The sequence below is a fragment of the Rhipicephalus sanguineus genome, chromosome 4 (assembly GCF_013339695.2).
Source record: "Rhipicephalus sanguineus isolate Rsan-2018 chromosome 4, BIME_Rsan_1.4, whole genome shotgun sequence".
Taxonomy (NCBI): Eukaryota; Metazoa; Arthropoda; class Arachnida; order Ixodida; family Ixodidae; genus Rhipicephalus; species Rhipicephalus sanguineus.
In genome coordinates, this window is record NC_051179.1 from 48,886,735 (window position 1) to 48,904,052 (window position 17,318).

At 49.6% G+C, this 17,318-nt stretch overlaps 1 protein-coding gene and 1 long non-coding RNA gene across 2 annotated transcripts in view; one reads left to right on the plus strand and one right to left on the minus strand.

Annotated features, from left to right (window-relative positions):
- Nucleotides 1–17,318, minus strand: part of LOC119389934 (mucin-19) — a 475,744-nt gene that overhangs the window by 253,302 nt on the left and 205,124 nt on the right. The window lies entirely within an intron of this gene.
- LOC125758035 (uncharacterized) lies at nt 1,413–4,509 on the plus strand. Its single transcript, XR_007415751.1, has 4 exons — nt 1,413–1,673; nt 1,740–1,811; nt 3,791–3,855; nt 4,225–4,509. It is a non-coding gene; the product is annotated as an uncharacterized LOC125758035 (long non-coding RNA).

A 17,318-nucleotide genomic window follows, 5' to 3' on the forward strand; every position in this document is an offset into this window, starting at 1 on the left:
TCACAATAGACAAGTTCGTCTTTCAGAGACTACAAGCAATAACAATTTGTGTTGCAATGTACACAAATATCGTGTATCAGTAGAATGTGTAAATATTTTACATATATCGCCCATGCACCGGCGATCGAAGAATTGCTGACGACCCCAGCAAGGTTCATTATATTACCTGCCGCATATACAAAAGTAAGCATTTCCTTATTTTTAAAAGGCATGAGTCGATCACATATGCAAATATGAACAGATATGATCAAGTGACACTGCGAACACTCGCTCAGGGGCCCGTGTTGCCCATTTGTCCAGTAGAAATTAACGGAGGAGAGTGGGGATTACCCGCACGGCGTCGCGAAGGATTTTGGGGGGCGGAGAAGAATTGGAACTGTGGACAATGGGTGACGTACAGAAAAAAAGTTCGTTATTGTTGTGATAAAAATTAGGGACTGTTCTTATGCATGGTGCACTTACATATATGTCCAAAACAGAATGTTGTTGGTTGCAAAGATACGCGGACAAGCGTTTATCCCAACCTCAAACTATTGTCTCTATCTCTCCTCGCTGTTGCAACGCTGGTCAGAAGCAGCCGACAACCAAAGTTCGATTTGGCCCAACGTCGCGTACATCGTTCTCCCGCCCCGCCTCCTCGTAATGTCGTCTCCACGCGACTCTCTTCCGTTCTCCACGGCGTCAACTCCTCTCTCCCTTCACTCCTTCCTTGTCCCATTCACCTCCTCTGTGTGCAACGTTGGGTGTCGCCTATCACACCCTACCCATTCCCTCCTCCTATCATAATCCCTACCTCTTTCTATCCACGGGAGAGGGCAGTAACTTGAAACAAAAAAGCGTTTCTTTTGACAAAACAAAATGTATAGTTGTATAACAAAATCGAACAGCCATAACACATTCCCAACGTGCACACACGGGTTAAAAAAAGCCATAAATACACTTTTTTTTATGTACAATGACAAATAAAAACAACAACATTGCTTTATTTTCTACGGAGCGCTGTTTGAAGAGAGGGTCAGCGCGCACCAAGGAGATATTTATATTTGTTTTGATTTATGCAGCGTCATTTCGCGTTTTTGCACTTGTGAAAACGTCGCACCTTTTACGTGCACCTCACAGTCAAAATAGCGCCTTCGTCTTCAAGTGAGCGCTCGTCACCCTCCACCTTTCCCGACGACTCGCCTAGGGAGCTTCTGACGAATTTCACTAGCAAATAGCTGTATAAGCCTGAGACGGCCGCTCGAAGAATGAAATGGCCGTCACATGAGGTACGGAAGGTTCACAAACCAAAACTAAATTCGAAACGCGCGCCGAACCGGACTATTTCGCGGAGCAGTACATGTGCAGTAGCTCCGCCCCCGTAGCCTTCCCTTCATTGCCAAGAAAAGTTGTCCTTGGGGCGCTTTAGTTGTTTGACGGGTGCACGATGCGCGCGGTTTGTGTGTGTGTGTGTGCCATGCTGTGTTCTGCAATGCTTCGTTACCACGTTTATCGATTATGCACGTTGGTTACTTGATTCAATGTCAAGTGTACCTTCCAAGACGATCTAGGTCCTAGTCTCGTGACTGAAGGCGAGTGCGGACGTACAGCAGCCTTTTGACAAGACTGTCGCCGAGTGTACGGTACATTGTGGACTGTAAAGCTGAAGAGTGCACAGTGGATGCCTGATTTTGGTAAGTTCTAGAATATTTCTGAATTACACAGGTAGGTTACTTCATTACACGACGTCTTTTACGCAGGAACCGAGTGTGATCGTCTGGGCGGTGTGTTCACTCTGCGGGGATGATGGCCAGAGGAAGGATGATAGACAGGTATGTTTTACGCTATGCTCAATGCTTTCTGTGCACTTTATACGGTTGTATGAAGCACTCACCATGTGCGTTCACTACCTACAACTGCAACGGGTGGATGAAGGCGCGTTGCTTTGCGCGATACTCCGTTCGCTTCTGTAACGCAAGCGTTTCTTGTCATGGCGCTCTTCTTCCTTGGCTGTTTTTCGATTCCAAGAATGCCTGTCGCTCGGCCCGCCCGCTTCCCGACCCGCTGCTGCTTCTCTACTCGGGAACTGGTTGACCTTGGGGACGCCTGCGCGATGTATGTGTCGCAGGGAGGGCAACACTCGCCCTTTTGGGCGTAGGGGACCGGAGGGGGGAGGTGAGGTAGGAGGGAAGGACTGAGAGCATGGCTCTTTCCCGGAGAGGGGACGGGTCGCGACCGAGGAGAGAAAGTGGCCCGCTCTTGGCATTCCGCCGCTCAGAAGCGATCGTAAACCGAAGGAAGAATAATTTGCAAGATTTTTTGTATCCGAGTTGTGATTCTGTAAATAAACTTCTTAGCGTCGTCGAAAGTTATTGAAATCGACTACAGCTGTATACTGCACGAGATCATCGCCTGAAGCTACTTGTACGATGACTTATCACTTCGGAAATAGAACTGCTGTAAACATAACGTTCGTCGCCTAGCCTTCTCATGATGCAGGTACAAATGAAGTAACTTTTCAGGAAACTTCAGTAATAATTGGCATGTAGTACGCGGGGAGGAAGATATAAAAACACGCTGCGGCTGCACATGCGCGCGCGGTGCTCTTCAGTGGCGTGTGTTTGTGGCTTTCTCCGCGACTACTGCACCGCGCTTGTTTTTGTTAGAAGTTAGTTGCACTATGGTTAGGATTTTAATCTGACTGTGCAAGGTCGTTGCTACGAGAAACGAACTTGCGTTGGGTGAACCCACTTGAAGATAATACAAGTCAGTGAATTACGTTATATTCTGGTACTAACACCATGTGTACAGTAATTTGAAAGAGCACAAGATGTATATAATTATCAATTCTAGACAAATATGCCAGTTGCGTTTGGCAAGGTGCCCTTTGTTGCAATATTTGTGTTTGAGAAAAATGATGTGAAATATTTTTCCCGTCGTTATATTGTTTCCTGAAGCATACTGGTTTACATTAACAGAAGTTGTTGTAATGGTTAAGCAGCACTGTTCCAAGAGCTTTTTATCCACTGTGCTGGGGTGGCAAAAGCACACCTCAATTATGTGCTTATCTAAAGTTCATGTTTCTTTTGTGAGCTTTTCTTAAGGCAGCATGAAACTGAAAAAGCGCTCTTATTTGCAGGTTGTGCGACTAAGACGTAGCATTCATTGTGAGAGTGCTACTTTAATTTTATGAAGTAATTATTATGAAGTAATTCTCATATGTAACTATGTGTGCAGAAGTTTAGAGAAGGCTGACAAAAGTGGTTAACGGTTTTTTTTTATGGCTTGCAGCACTACAAATTCAAACCGATATTCCAGGCGTTGATTGGCTTTAACACGACTAGAATTACTTTCCTAAACGGCTCAAATTCATCATATAATACAATATGTAAAGCTCGGCATTATGGAGTGTGCACATGGGCCACACATACTCTTATTTTATCAATTTATGCATTTTATATTGTGTAGCAGAGCTGATTTAATTTTCGTCATTTAAATGACCTATATCGTAATCTGCGTTCTCCAACCACATAGTGTTTACTAAATACATAAGTTTCTGAAAGTTCGGCTTGCAATGGCACCATTACAGTTGTCTGCCATGAGCCGTTGCTCAGGTTATACTTGTTCTTATAGCGCAATCCGAGTCCATCATTCAAGGCCCTTGCTGGTATATAAACATAGACTTGCCTGAATACATTGTATGTATTGTGTGTGAGCTGTAAGGTCTGTGTGGTGCGCCAATTCATGAATGTTTTCTGGTATCCTTAACATATGTACCCGGTGATCTCACCTGTTCGTGGAACTGAAGCAGACGACAGCTTGCAGACGAAGATGGGAGCGTTCTACCTGTGAGCCTGGTCGAGCTTATATTTTATGGTAGGCATTTGTTTCAATCTTTACAAAGAGCTTCGACATGTTGCGCCTGCTCATGAACCTATTGCAACTTTTTTGAGGGAATTCTAAGATCAAAGAAACAAGACCCTAGACGTAACTCCATTAATGTATACTTGATGCTGGACTTGACCTTCTGTGTTGTTTTCCTGTTTTCTTACAGGATTTGCTGAAAGTTTCTATTGGAAATGCGATATAAGATGCAATTTTGACTAACTCTAACTTCACAAAAGTGCTTTTTGTCAACTACCTGCACGGGGCCTTGGCAGTACATCTAAGTGTTCTAAGGTGCACGATGTGTTGGATAAAGTTTTCTTTGCAACTCTTATATATTTACTGCGATCTTTCGTGCAGGATACACATGCATGGATACACATACATGGATTCCCTACAAGGACCCTGCGCATCAAAAGCAATCTGTCATCAATGTTAAGTAGACAGATTAAACGAAACGAAGATATGACAGGTGTACACCATATTTTTCTTTCATTTAACCTCTGCATGTTTCCCAGTCAATAAATGTTTTTATCCATTTTCTTTTGTTGAGAAATGTCTTTGTACAGCACAAGTGTCGTAGAAGGTGCATACATGCACTTTTGTATGATGCTTGGCTGCATGTGTATCAACCAGCAAACACATTGTCAGGCACAACTAATATGTGATTCCGTACTATCATCCGGACATATCATAAATCTTATCATGCACTGTAATAGTTCTGTTTCAGGAATGTTATGAATGTCATTGGCCATGAAGCACAAGCTTGGCCGAGGGTCATTGCAAACAGGATGTTTCATACTCACAAGAAAGTCACTCATAAGGACACATTAGAATGACGGTGGCCAATATGTTTTTGAATGACATTATGAGTACATTAAAACAATTCTGAAGAAATACATTAGAGAATCAAATGAGTGTTGATGTCAAAGGTCGTTTCATGCTCACTAGACTATCACATGTTAATACGCATCGGACTATCACATGTTAATCCGCATCAGACTATCACATGTTAATACGCATCAGAATGATCGGCCAATATGTTTTTGAATGGTATTTCAAATACATTACAAAATTCTAAAGGGACACATTAGAGCGTCAAATGACTGAAATGTCAGAAGTCATTAGACTTTCTTTTTGAACTCGTCTCACATTTTCATAAGGGGCCCTACCGCGTGTCTCTTGCCGAGAGAAAAATTATAGAAGAAAACGTTGCCGACATGCTCAAACGTGAGGTAATACGTCCCTCATCTAGCCCTTGGTCATCTCCTGTTGTTTTGGTCCGCAAAAAGGATGGCTCTGTGCGCTTTTGCGTGGATTACCGCGCGCTCAATAAGATCACCCGCAAGGACGTGTACCCCATGCCTCGCATTGACGACGCCCTTGATTCCTTACAAGGCGCGGAATACTTTTCAAGCCTCGACTTGCGTTCAGGATACTGGCAAATTCCCATGCATGAAGGCGATAAAGAGAAAACAGCGTTCGCAACCCCCGACGGGCTATACGAATTCAACGTGATGCCTTTCGGGCTGTGCAACGCGCCCGCGACTTTTGAGCGCATGATTGACACCGTGCTACGCGGCCTCAAATGGAAAACTTGCCTTTGCTACCTGGACGACATTGTTATCTTTTCGTCAACGTTTTCTCAGCACCTGCAACGCTTGGATGAAGTTTTGACGTGCCTTGCCGGCGCTGGTCTCCAACTCAACACAAAGAAATGCTGTTTTGCCAGCAAATCTATCAAGGTCTTGGGACACGTCGTTAGCAAAGAGGGAATTCGGCCAGACCCTGACAAGATTGCTGCAGTCCTTCGCTTTCCGCGCCCCGAAAGACCGAAGGAGTTGCGGAGTTTCCTTGGCCTCGCCTCCTATTTTCGTCGGTTTATCCAGAACTTCGCCTCAATAGCTGCTCCACTACACCAGCTACTTGCTTCCGACGTCCCCTTTCGGTGGTCTGAAGAATGTCAAACAGCATTCGACCTGTTAAAGGGCGCCCTCACGTCAGAACCTGTTCTCTGCCATTTTGACGAAGCCGCACCGACTATCCTACATACAGACGCTAGCGGCCGCGGTATAGGTGCCGTTCTTCTGCAACGCGACGCCTCTTCACAAGAGAGAGTGGTTGCATATGCCAGTCGCGTACTCACCGCTGCCGAGAAGAACTACACGATAACTGAACAGGAGTGCTTGGCTGTGGTTTGGTCGGTGCAGAAGTTCCGTCCCTATCTCCACGGCCGTCACTTCACAATTGTTACGGACCACCACGCCTTATGCTGGCTTTCTACTCTGAAGAACTTGTCCGGACGCTTGGGTCGGTGGATTCTCCGCCTGCAGGAATATGACTTCGACATAATTTACAAGTCTGGTAGAAAACATCAAGACGCCGACGCACTTTCTCGCTGCCCGCTTCCTACTACCCAGATCAGCGTTAGCGAGACCTCGGCCGTCACTTCTACCGCAGTTCCTACGCTCGCCTCAATAGGCCGTCTATTCTCGGACGACAATTCAACATTTCGCTCCCGCCAGATGTCCGATCCATACTGCAGGCGTATTATGGACCAACTTTCGGGAGCCTCCCATCCACCTAATGCGCGACTTCGTCGTCAACTCCTGCAATTTAAGCTGGGAAATGGCGTTCTCTACCGCCACATTTACCATCCTGACGGTCAACGCTGGGTTCCTGTGCTACCACGCGCTCTTCGACTACATGTGCTTAAAGCCTTCCACGATGATTTGACTGCTGGCCATCTTGGTTTTCGAAAAACTCTGGACCGCATTCGATGTCGTTTCTACTGGCCTGGCATTTCTACTAGTGTAGCGCGGTACGTCGGTTCCTGCTTCCCATGCCAGCGCCGTAAACTCCCGACATCTGCACCTGCCGGGCCTCTACAGCCAATTCCGTGCCCCACAATGCCATTCGAGGTTGTAGGTGTCGACCTTTACGGGCCTCTTCCCGTCACATCTACTGGCAAAAGATGGATAGTGACCGCCGTAGACCACTTGACGCGCTACGCTGAGACAACCTCTGTGATTACTGGCTCGGCTGCGGAAGTTGCGGACTTCGTTCTTCACGCCATAATACTGCGTCATGGGGCTCCTCGTATACTGCTTAGCGACCGTGGAAGGGTGTTCCTGTCACAAATGTTAAATGAAGTACTGCGCGTTTTCGGAACTACTCACAAGACAGCTTCAAGCTACCACCCTCAGACCAATGGTCTCACCGAGAGATTTCATCGTACTCTTGCTGACATGATAGCTGTCTACATCCAACCAGACCACAAAAACTGGGATACCCTGCTACCATTCCTCACCTTCGCCTACAACACGGCCGTTCAGCGCACAACCGGCTACTCGCCGTTCTACCTCGTTTACGGACGTCCCCCTGCTACCTTTCTCGACGTTTCCCTCTTCAAGAGCGAAGACTTCAAGAGTGAAGACTACATTTCTCGATTGGCCCAGTCCCGCCATCATGCTCGCATCAACACGGAAGCGAGACAACAAGAGCGGAAGATAATTTACGACGCATCCCATCGCGTTGTATCTTTCCGACCTGGTGACGAGGTACTGCTTTTAACTCCTATTCGCACACCTGGTCTCTGTGACAAATTTCAACCACGCTTCATCGGGCCGTACATAGTTTTGGAACAGACTTCGCCTGTCAATTATCGTGTTACACCACTCGTCATCCCAACAGACCGCCGTTACCGCAGCACCGAGATTGTACACGTTGCTCGCATGAAACCCTTCACGCGACGGTCCTCGTCACCTTGACTTGCAGCGGCCAGGATGTCCGCTTACACGTGGGGGAAATTAGTGTGGGCACTAGTTATGTGCTTCTTTCTCATCTGTGCATTATCATAATCATCATCATCCGTTTGCCTCTCTGTCCTCATCGTCACCGGGTGTCATTGTCATCATCATCGAGTGTGCGCGCGCTCGGCCCATTCTCTTCCGAGGACTTGAGCTGAATAAACGTCGCGTCAACCAAGACGTCATAATATATACAAATGTACTTAGTTGGTTCCTCTTTAATGCTTTTCTATTTTAATCCTCTTGTTTTATATTTCGTATATCGTCTTGAGTTCTGGATTCCCGTACACTTTCATTATTACTGCTTTGTGTTCTGTGAAATGGAGAGCCAATGGTCAAACTGCCAGACACGACACCTTCCACATCTAACTGTGCAAATCCTTCAGAACATAGTGCCTTTAATTATTATTCGATTTCATTTTTATTAAAGTATTTCAGGAGTGTTTTGAGTGCTGCATATGACTCTTATCTGAGACATCATAATCGTGATCGTAATCGCAACTTACAATTCGTAAATCGTCTTGAGTTCGTGGTTCTGTTTTCCCTTCATTTCGTTTTCGTTTTTCGTTGTGCGGGTGTTCAGTTTCGGTTTCGTGTAGCGTGACGGACGCCGACAAGGCTATAGGCCCTAAGGAGCTTCACCTAGGGTGCCTTGATGCGCGTCGCACACATCGAGGCACACTAGCTTCGCCCCTAAAACGGGGACCTCTAGTGACCCAAACGGCGGTTATAGAAGTTGACGCGTCTTGGCAACCAATAGCCAAGGAGGTTATCTTGTAGCCTTCCAAACGCCCCACAGACGTTCTGAGCAACAGCTCCTACACGTATATACAAATTAACTGCAAATGAGAAATTGAATTCCAAAAGCGAGACTAGAAAAGTGAGAGGCCTCAACGCAATACAAGGTGCCACATACATGCATAGGCATGAACTGTCCTAAAGGCAGTAAGACCTCTCCAGCTAGCTAGTCCAGCTGGAGAACGTAAAGATGAGTGTGCTGGCGTTTCTCACTTGACAGCTTCGCCCTGCTGTTGAAGGATTTCAAAGCAAGAGTCGAACAAGGTGAATACCGGCTTTAATTGCAAGCGTGGTTCTATGCACCTGCTGCGTATAGCTCATGGTCGATTAGGTCGTGTCATGATTTCAATTGCAGTTCATTTCGTAAACTATCGATATGCTCAACCGTTGACTTGTTCTATATTAACGGTCTCTTCACCGTGCGAGAAAGAGCCAAAATCTGAAAGGCTATGCGCAAGCGCCGGGTTTAATTGCGGGATCCGGAAGCACGTCATGGTCGCCATGTTTCAGACGCCACGGCCCGTTGCACTGAGCCTCAGAGAGGTGCATCGACTTGGAGCCTTCATTTCCTCATTACCACCTCAGAAAGATAGAGATGGAGCTGGTCAAGAAGAAGCTGACAAAGTAGCCTCACTTGAGCGCCAAGCAGGGCGTTTATATTGCCGTAATCTGTACCTTAAAAAGAAAAAAAATCCGTCTTGCCACACGACGTTTCTGAAAAAGGATGCGAGCGCTCCGACTATATAGATGCATATCTTCGTCGCCCGCGATTGCCACACACAATGCGCTCCAAATAAATTACAGGCGTGGGGCCGACACTTATTCTACGCTCGCCCGAGTATACGAGCTGTCCGCTTTTCGCAGAGATGACAATAAACATATATAATAAATGCAACCGAGAAAGAGACGCGGCCGGCCTGCGCTTGTCGGCGAGGTGAGGCCACAGCGAAGCTATCCATTGCCCGTGAGAGAGGCATCGAGAAGTTCCACCGTACGTACAGGCAACCTTTGGATGCAAAGGCTATCGATGAGAGAACAGAAACCTCTGTGTGTGCGCGCGCGCGTGCTTGCGCAAAGGAGCAGAAAGGCGAAGCGGCAATGGAGAGAGAGAGAGAGGGGGAGGGAGAGAGAGAAAGGGTGTTGCTGTGGACGGCTGCAGTATACGCTATAAGGCCGAACGGCCGATATCTAGCGCCGAGGGGGCAGGTCAGCGTTTTAAAGATGATTGATGATTCACGCCGCTCAGTTCCTCTTTCGCAAAAAGATCTGCCTGGCGCGAGCGAGTCGTCGTCCGAGCCGCCGTGTCTACGCATTCCGACTGCGCGCATGGGCCATGCGCTTCGCTTTTGTGGCTGCCTATAAACACGCGGCGGGTCCTATAAACTGTCACTCACGCATACACACGGACCTTAATTGTTTTCCGACCAGGGTGGGCCCGCTTGCGAGCGGCGCTTGTCTCGTGGTACCGGTGCTCCGATACCCCGCGTTTAAGCAATCCCAACTGTTTCTAAGGTATAGGATTTGCTTTTGCCTTTCACTCGTAGTTGTTGCTAGATTTGTCGTCATCGTTCCTGTTGTTTGTTCTTTTGAGACATGAAGAAGCGTACTATGCACCAACGGGACTGTAGTGCAAAGTGCGTCCCGCTGCGTTGCAGCCTTGCGGGAGGCACCCCGAACCACGCGGAATCAACAAAGCGTAGTTGGCAACGGATGGCTCGAAGCAAGGCACGCACACACAAGACGACTGCACTCGCAGGAGAGGCACGCATCCATGCAGACGGGCGCAAAGTGACAAGCCCGAGAGAGAACCGATGCGAAGCTGCGAGTTGGCACAGCCGAGGGTCCGAGAAAGAGAATAAGCAAGTGGAGAATGAAGAAGAAGAACCAGCAGGCGTTTATAAAGTGGATCACGTCTGCCTGAGAAGCGTCTGCGCGCGCGTCCGCGTCGGGGGGCCCGCGCGCTCGTGACGCCTCATCCGTCAACAAAGTGCTGTCGAGTGACGTAGATCGATCAGGCCCACTGGGGCCGACGCTCAGTTCGCGGAATTTTCAATTAGGAAGCCATTAGGAATCCGCCTGTCCATCGAAATGCAAGTTGGGGTGGGGGCTCCCCATTTCGAATACGAAGTTGCGATTGCGCGCGTGTGTATATGCATACGTGTATATACGTTCGTGCGGCGTGGTGGCGGCGGGAGCGTTCGGCCCCGGCTGCGCCCACGTCGCGTGTTTGGGAATTCAGGCGGGCGCCTTCGTATATAGCTTGACCCCTGCGTTGTTCTTGAACTGCAGCGTGGCGGGCAACGTATTCAAAATTATGCTCCACAGTGGCCACGTGTTAAAATAAAGATTGCGCCTTCCTCTTAAACGCAGCCACGTATAGCGTTATATAATCGAGTGGAGAGCCTCGCTGCTTACAAAAGAGTGCTCTGTCTTTTGTAACTAACGGAGCGGAGATTCATCGGTAGTCACTATAGCACTCCTATGCTTTTTTGGATGCTAAAAGGCTCTGAAATGTGGCGTGTATAGATGCGATGGCGCGCCCTAGGAAAAGATAACTGTTCCATACGAGCAAGATAGAATAGAGCAGATGAAGGAGTGATATGGCGGCACTTCGAAGTAAGCTTGCGGAATGGCAAAGCGTTGAGAGCTAATTGTACCTAAGAAATAAATTACTATAATTGAATAAGAGGCAAGTATACATTGCAACACGTGCGCCTCCCTTGCAGTGCAGCATTGCACGCGTGGCAAATACACTATGAATGCAGCGAATAAACCGTTGAACGTGCAAAGATGACGAACTCCTCTATGGTGACGTGCATTCCTCGAACATACAGAGACCAGTGTTTCGATGCGGCTTTTTGTTTTTCTGTCAAAGGCAAACGGTTCACACGGCACGGCAGCGTGACTCCTCATTTTCCTCATTGCGAGTGAAACGACACGAACTACATGTACAGGACATTTGCTAAACTACCCCGCAACGTTCCGTGGAAGCGGATCGAAATTTGAGCAACGATGGGACTCCCTCGTTGCCGTTTCAATAAATCCGAGCTAATATCGCTGATACACACAGACTATACAGATAACGACTTTAAGTTTCTCCGCGCCATGCTTTTCTGTCCGCACCGGGGGTAGATGCAACACATGCACGGCGGATGGACGCTGCGCCGAGCAGTGAAGCTACGTTTCAGGCCAGGACGGAACCCGCTCTCATACGACTCACCGCATCCCTCAATGAGGCCTCTGCCGCATCACTCAATGAGGCCTCTGCCATGAACCGTGTAGCACCGGAGCAGCCTCAGTGCACTTTTGTTATTTGCCACAGCACTCTCAGCGATACGTTCTGGCACACGGCTATACGCATACTCGTTCGCTCAGACACGTGGTGGTAACCGATACAGACACGCGGACCAGACAAACATCCAGCAGCCTGCTCGGTAGCCTGCGTCTTCGGACAAGACGGCAGGTCACGTACGGGAGGGCGCGTTTCTGATTCTTCCTCTCCGTACGAACAAGTAGAAGAAGGACAGCGTCGTTGTCTTCGCGGCCAGGGGTTACGAGCGGGGCTTTACACGCGCACACGCTCCACCCCTACTATACCCACGAACCTACCTGCCGCGGGATCACGCGAGACAGAGGAAGAAGAAGACTCGCGGTGATGCGCCAATCGTGACCGCCTCCCATTGTCACTGTCACTGCGGGAGCCGCCGAGGAACGACTCCGGCACCACTTGGACCCGTCGCAGTGGCGCCTTCTTCGCCGCGGTATGCGTAAGCGTCCGGCTGTGCATACTGCGATAGCCAGTAGCAGCACGAACGGTGTATATTCACGAGGAGAGCAGGGCAGACGCACGCACATGTACACATACAGGAGGAACGCACGCATCGAGCGCGCAGTCGGCTGCGCGACACGTTATGGGAGAGCCAGCGCGCGTTGGGGCCCCGTCATGATCGGGTGCAGGGCTTCTCTCCCGCGTCGTCGATGACAGGGGCTTGTTTGCGTGGCCTGCCAGCGGCGCGCCGCGGTCGCTATGCAAACAGAAGAGTGAAGAGCGCCGCAGCTTCGTCGTGAGACATCACCCTTCTTTGCTCGTGATCTTTGCACAGTGGCTGAAGCCGAAGGAGCTGTATAGTTCACTGCGGCGACCGCGGAGGCCATGAACCGGGCGGCCGTGCGGAGCACGGCCCGTGTGCTGGAGACGCGTCGGAATTAATTCGACCTGTCTTCTTCGTCTTCTTCTCAGTCGCCACGATCGACTCGCGCGCTTCTGGGTCTCACAGCGACCTCGAAGGGACGCTGCGACGCCACCCGAGAGTCGACAAGCTGTCGTCCGCGCTGGCCAGAAAAGCCTTTGGCGTCGAGTGATGTTTGGAGAGGAGAGAAGAGTGACCTGGGATCTTCTGGGCGAAAGGACGCTCGACAATTCATAGCTCAGCGCTGACACGTACGATGGCACTGAGAAAAAAAAAAGGAAGGGGGCTCGGTGACGTATAGTGGGGACACTAAAGGGCTCGTCGGACTCGGCGCGTTGCCCTTTTATATTTCTATAAAGAGTTCCCGTTCCCGCGCGGCGACTTTAAAAACGGACGCGCGCATTCTTCGTGCAGGCACTAGTCCTTATCGTCCTCCTCCTGTCTCGTGGCCATTCCTTTTCTTCTCAGGCGGCGTATAAGAAGACCGCGTGAGAAAGTCTGCCGCGTACTTCGGTGACAAATGATGTCCGTTGCTGCGTCCCCACGCCGGGCGTCGCTGACGGGGACGTCTCGAGAATATATGCATCAGCTCCGAGCTTTGATGACACAGCTGGACACGTTTGTTTTCTCTTTTCTCGACGGTTCAGGGTGGAAGGAGTGTCGCCGCCGTCAGTGACAAGGAGCCAAAAACAACCCATCATTCTGACGCGGCTTTCTTTCTTGACCGCGCGGCTCGCGGACACGGGGTGACCACCACCTTTCTTGGCGTGAGCATTGGGGTTCGCCTTCGCTTGCGCTGACGACCTAGCTAGAGTTAATGGGTCGACCGATATGCGGTCACGCTGTCTGCCAACTCTGATGTGAACAAATATGTCATTTCTCTCGCGTAGGTTAATAACCTTTTTGTGTACACACGCGTTCTCGCCTCAATCTAGAACGAGAAGAAGAGACCCAGCGCTGATTCGTGAATCGGCGAAGAGCGAAAAACCTTATGCAAAACTTACTTTGCCTAAAAGAGGCTTCTACGGAGCGGTTACATTGAGAGTGCGGTTCAGCAACACTGGCATGGGATTGTGCTTTTTTACTGGAGACAACAGAAACGACAGCTTCTCGCGTTATGCAGGATGGTAGCAACGCGCTTCAAGTTCGGAACACGGCGGCGTCTTGGCTATAGCTCTCGTTCGAAGAGGTCTACACAACGAACGGCATTCACTGCCTTTCATGCGCAGAGTTTGCTTACAGTCGTCAGTCTTTCTTCGTATGCGTAGCGATTTTCGTCGCAACTACAACAAAACTGCGGCGGCCTGCGAGTCTTCCCGTTCGTTTCTTTTTTATCCCAGCCAAAGTCATCAGCTCGAATTTGAACCCACTCTCGCGCAGCCTGTATTATTTTTCAAATTCGGAGCAACCAACAATCTCAAAGGCGGGCGTTGCAAAACGAGCGCGTGAAAAATGACGCGCGCTCTAAAGAAAATACGAAGTCCGAAGAGATCGCGATAGAGAACGAGAGAGAGAGAGAGAGAGAGAGAGAGAGAGAGAGAGAGAGAGAGGGATAACTGCGAGAAGGAAACGACCTCGGCGAGCCGCCGCTTGAACCCTTTTAACGACCTGACACAGTAGTCAAGTCGTAGTCGTCCGCAACGCCGTCTTATAACGAGAGATCGCTGTGTACGCCACTCCTCTGTGTTGTTGGTATACGTACACACGCATAGAGACTAGCGAACGAGTGGGCGAGACGATCGGAACGCCGAGAAGTGGAGGTCTGTACGGCGTGCATTCAAAACAACACCGGAGAATTATAGTGTTCGGCGAAAAGTTAAATAGGTCAAACGGAAACCGAACAATGGTGGCACCCCCGACGGTCATGATAAAGCGAGCGGGCCACTCCCGCGCCTTTGTTTTCTCGCGCGCCCGTTTGGAAGTCGCCGCAATCGACAGCTAATATACAACGGCTTACACGGCGCGAGAAGAGAGGGCGGGTGCTCGCACAGCCCAACGAGCGCTTCGTTTTTTTGTTTTTTGTTTTTCCTATGGCCCCGCGGGTCGAACCTGCGGCAAAGGCAAGTATATGTATACAGTGCACTTATTTTTTTAAAAAGGATGTGTAGTTCTGTGCAGTGCCCTGCTGTGGAAAATGTAAACCTGCTAAGTCTTTTTCTTTGTCGTAGATGAGGGAGGGGGGGGGGGGAGGGTTCAACCTCCCCGAAATTTTACAATTTTTGCGTGTTTGTATATACACGCACACATACAAACGCACGCACGAACATAACAAAACGCAGTTGACACCCCCCCCCCCCCCCAGAAAAATTTCTCGCTACGCCCCTGGTCTGCTCGTATAGTTGCGATTTCGTGGTTTCCTCACAGACTTTGGCCTGACGCTTCAAGAAGAAAAGCCAGAGAGTGTCGTGCTCAACGCTCAGGCGAAGCGCCTTCAAATTTCGCGGATGTGATAAAGAATGCCGGGAGAGTTAGCAGTGGCGTAGGCAGAAATTTTTTTCAGGGGGGGGGGGGCAGCTCCTTGATCCGACATTGGGTCCGGGCAGATAAGTGGAGTCGAGTGTCATTTTGTCCTCTGCATCCCATGGGGAAAAAAATTCGGGGGGGGGGGGGCACACCGTGCCCCCCCCCCCCCCGCCCCTGTATACACCCCTCAGAGTTAGGTAGTGAGACTAGCACAAACCAATAGCAATCATTAGCGGAGCAGTGAGAGGTACAGCTCGCAGGCTCGGACCTTAGGGTGCAGGTGACGCTAGTCCAGCAAGTCCAACAGATGGCCAGGGCCAGTGGAGTTCTGTACTAAGGGAGCCATCCATCGATATTTTTGAACCCTTTCTCCTCTTTCCTGTCTCAATAAAGTTGGCACACTGCTATGCTCCGACTTCGGTTCGTCCAGGCTCTATAGTGTTATATGTAAACTGCAATTTTGTGAGTCGCTTGATGCGTGGCTTGCCTTTATGACGGGGAACTTTGTATAATGTATAGTTTTGTTGTCTCATGCATACTGGTATTGGGTTATTCAGTAAAAAAAATATCGCGAGAATTCGCGCGGAAGTCTATTGATAAGGCAAACAACAATGAGGAGCTATCCCATTTTTAATTGCCAACACTCTGTTGTGTTTGCGACACAGAATCAAAGCTATCAAACTGGAGGTGTGGGGAAACTATGCAATTTGATGGAAAGAAGATTTTCGCTCAAGATGAATCTCGATCTGTATTGAAGCCGTGCTCTTGATGAACATAGTACCGTTATTTGATGCACTTAGGAGGCGTTACACTGTTCTCGGTGCAACAAGAGCATTGCTTCTTCATAGACTCGTACAGCGCGATCTCCCGCTGGCTTGCCTATCGAACACACTGCGCGGAACAACACATAACTTCAAGGCGTTCGCGAGGTGTCCGCAACTACACACACGACCGACGTTGGATACGCACCAACCGCGCTCAGGGCACGCTGTGCAACCGGCGGCGAGAGCGTTTTGTTGCCGGCTAACGCCCATGCAACAACACCGCGTCGCCCTGCGTATATACATTCGCGAAAACAAAACGCCTCGTCCCAAGTAGCAGCAGCAGCAGCAGAGCTCACCCGCTGATTTCACGCAGCTATAGGCTTTGCTGCGCGACGTCGACAGCGAAAGGTTTACGTCCCAGTGACCTTCCGCGGCCACGTTATGGCGTAGCGACGTGACGCCGCATGTTGATGACACGACGCGAGAGAGCAGTCGCACCTTGAACGACGCAAAGACGCGGCAGCTGCGGGGGGTGCTATAGCTGCTCGTTTGCAAAAAAGAACACCACCCCAACGGCGCGCGCGCGCCCGTTTAACAAGCGCTTCCGTCAGCGTGGCATAAAGCCGTACGTACACAGGGGGGGCCCGCCCTTTTGAGTTCGACCACGCGAGTGTGTTAGGGTCGTTTGTTTTGAAAAACACCGCAGCTGCTCGCGGTTTCTTCACCTGCCACTTGCTGGCATAAAGGACACGACGGCGTTTTAAATATGCGGGCGCGAGAGGGAGCCGGCGCGACGCCCAGTGCCGCGGTTGGGAAAAATGCGTCGAATGCGGCTAGCAAAAGCAACAACAACAAAAAAAAAAACCCAGAGATGAAGTCAAGAAACGGTGCTGCGTGAATCGTGATAAGTGCGAGCGCGTGCATGATAACGAGATTCGAGAAATATATCGCCGCCTAGCGCTGTAAACGACGTTCCGTTGAAAGTATATTGTATTATACGCGTCGACTCCTTCCTTCCTGCCTGCCTGCCTCGCCCGAATGCCGTCGCCTTTCAGTTTCAGGGCGTTGTGGTATGCATTTACGCCGCACCATATCCGAGTCGGCGCGTGGGAATGGGGCAAGGACTTTGGTGCTTCGTGAATGGAAACACGAGTATGGGATCGCGGCGCATAGGTTCGTGAAGGCAAAACGGATGAGCGAAGATTTAGGGAACACCTCTGTAGCGAGAAGCGGTGTAGTTGTAAACGTCGGGAAACCTAAAACAAGTATGTCCTTTAATAAACGTTCTGTATAGACGATATCAAATAACTGTGACTCCCCGAGCTTCTAAGGAATTCAATTACATTGACTCAGTATTAAGCAACGTAAATATGGCGGGTAGAGTAATTCAACGTCCAAGAGGGTCGTTAATCTCGTCGTAGATGCTGCAG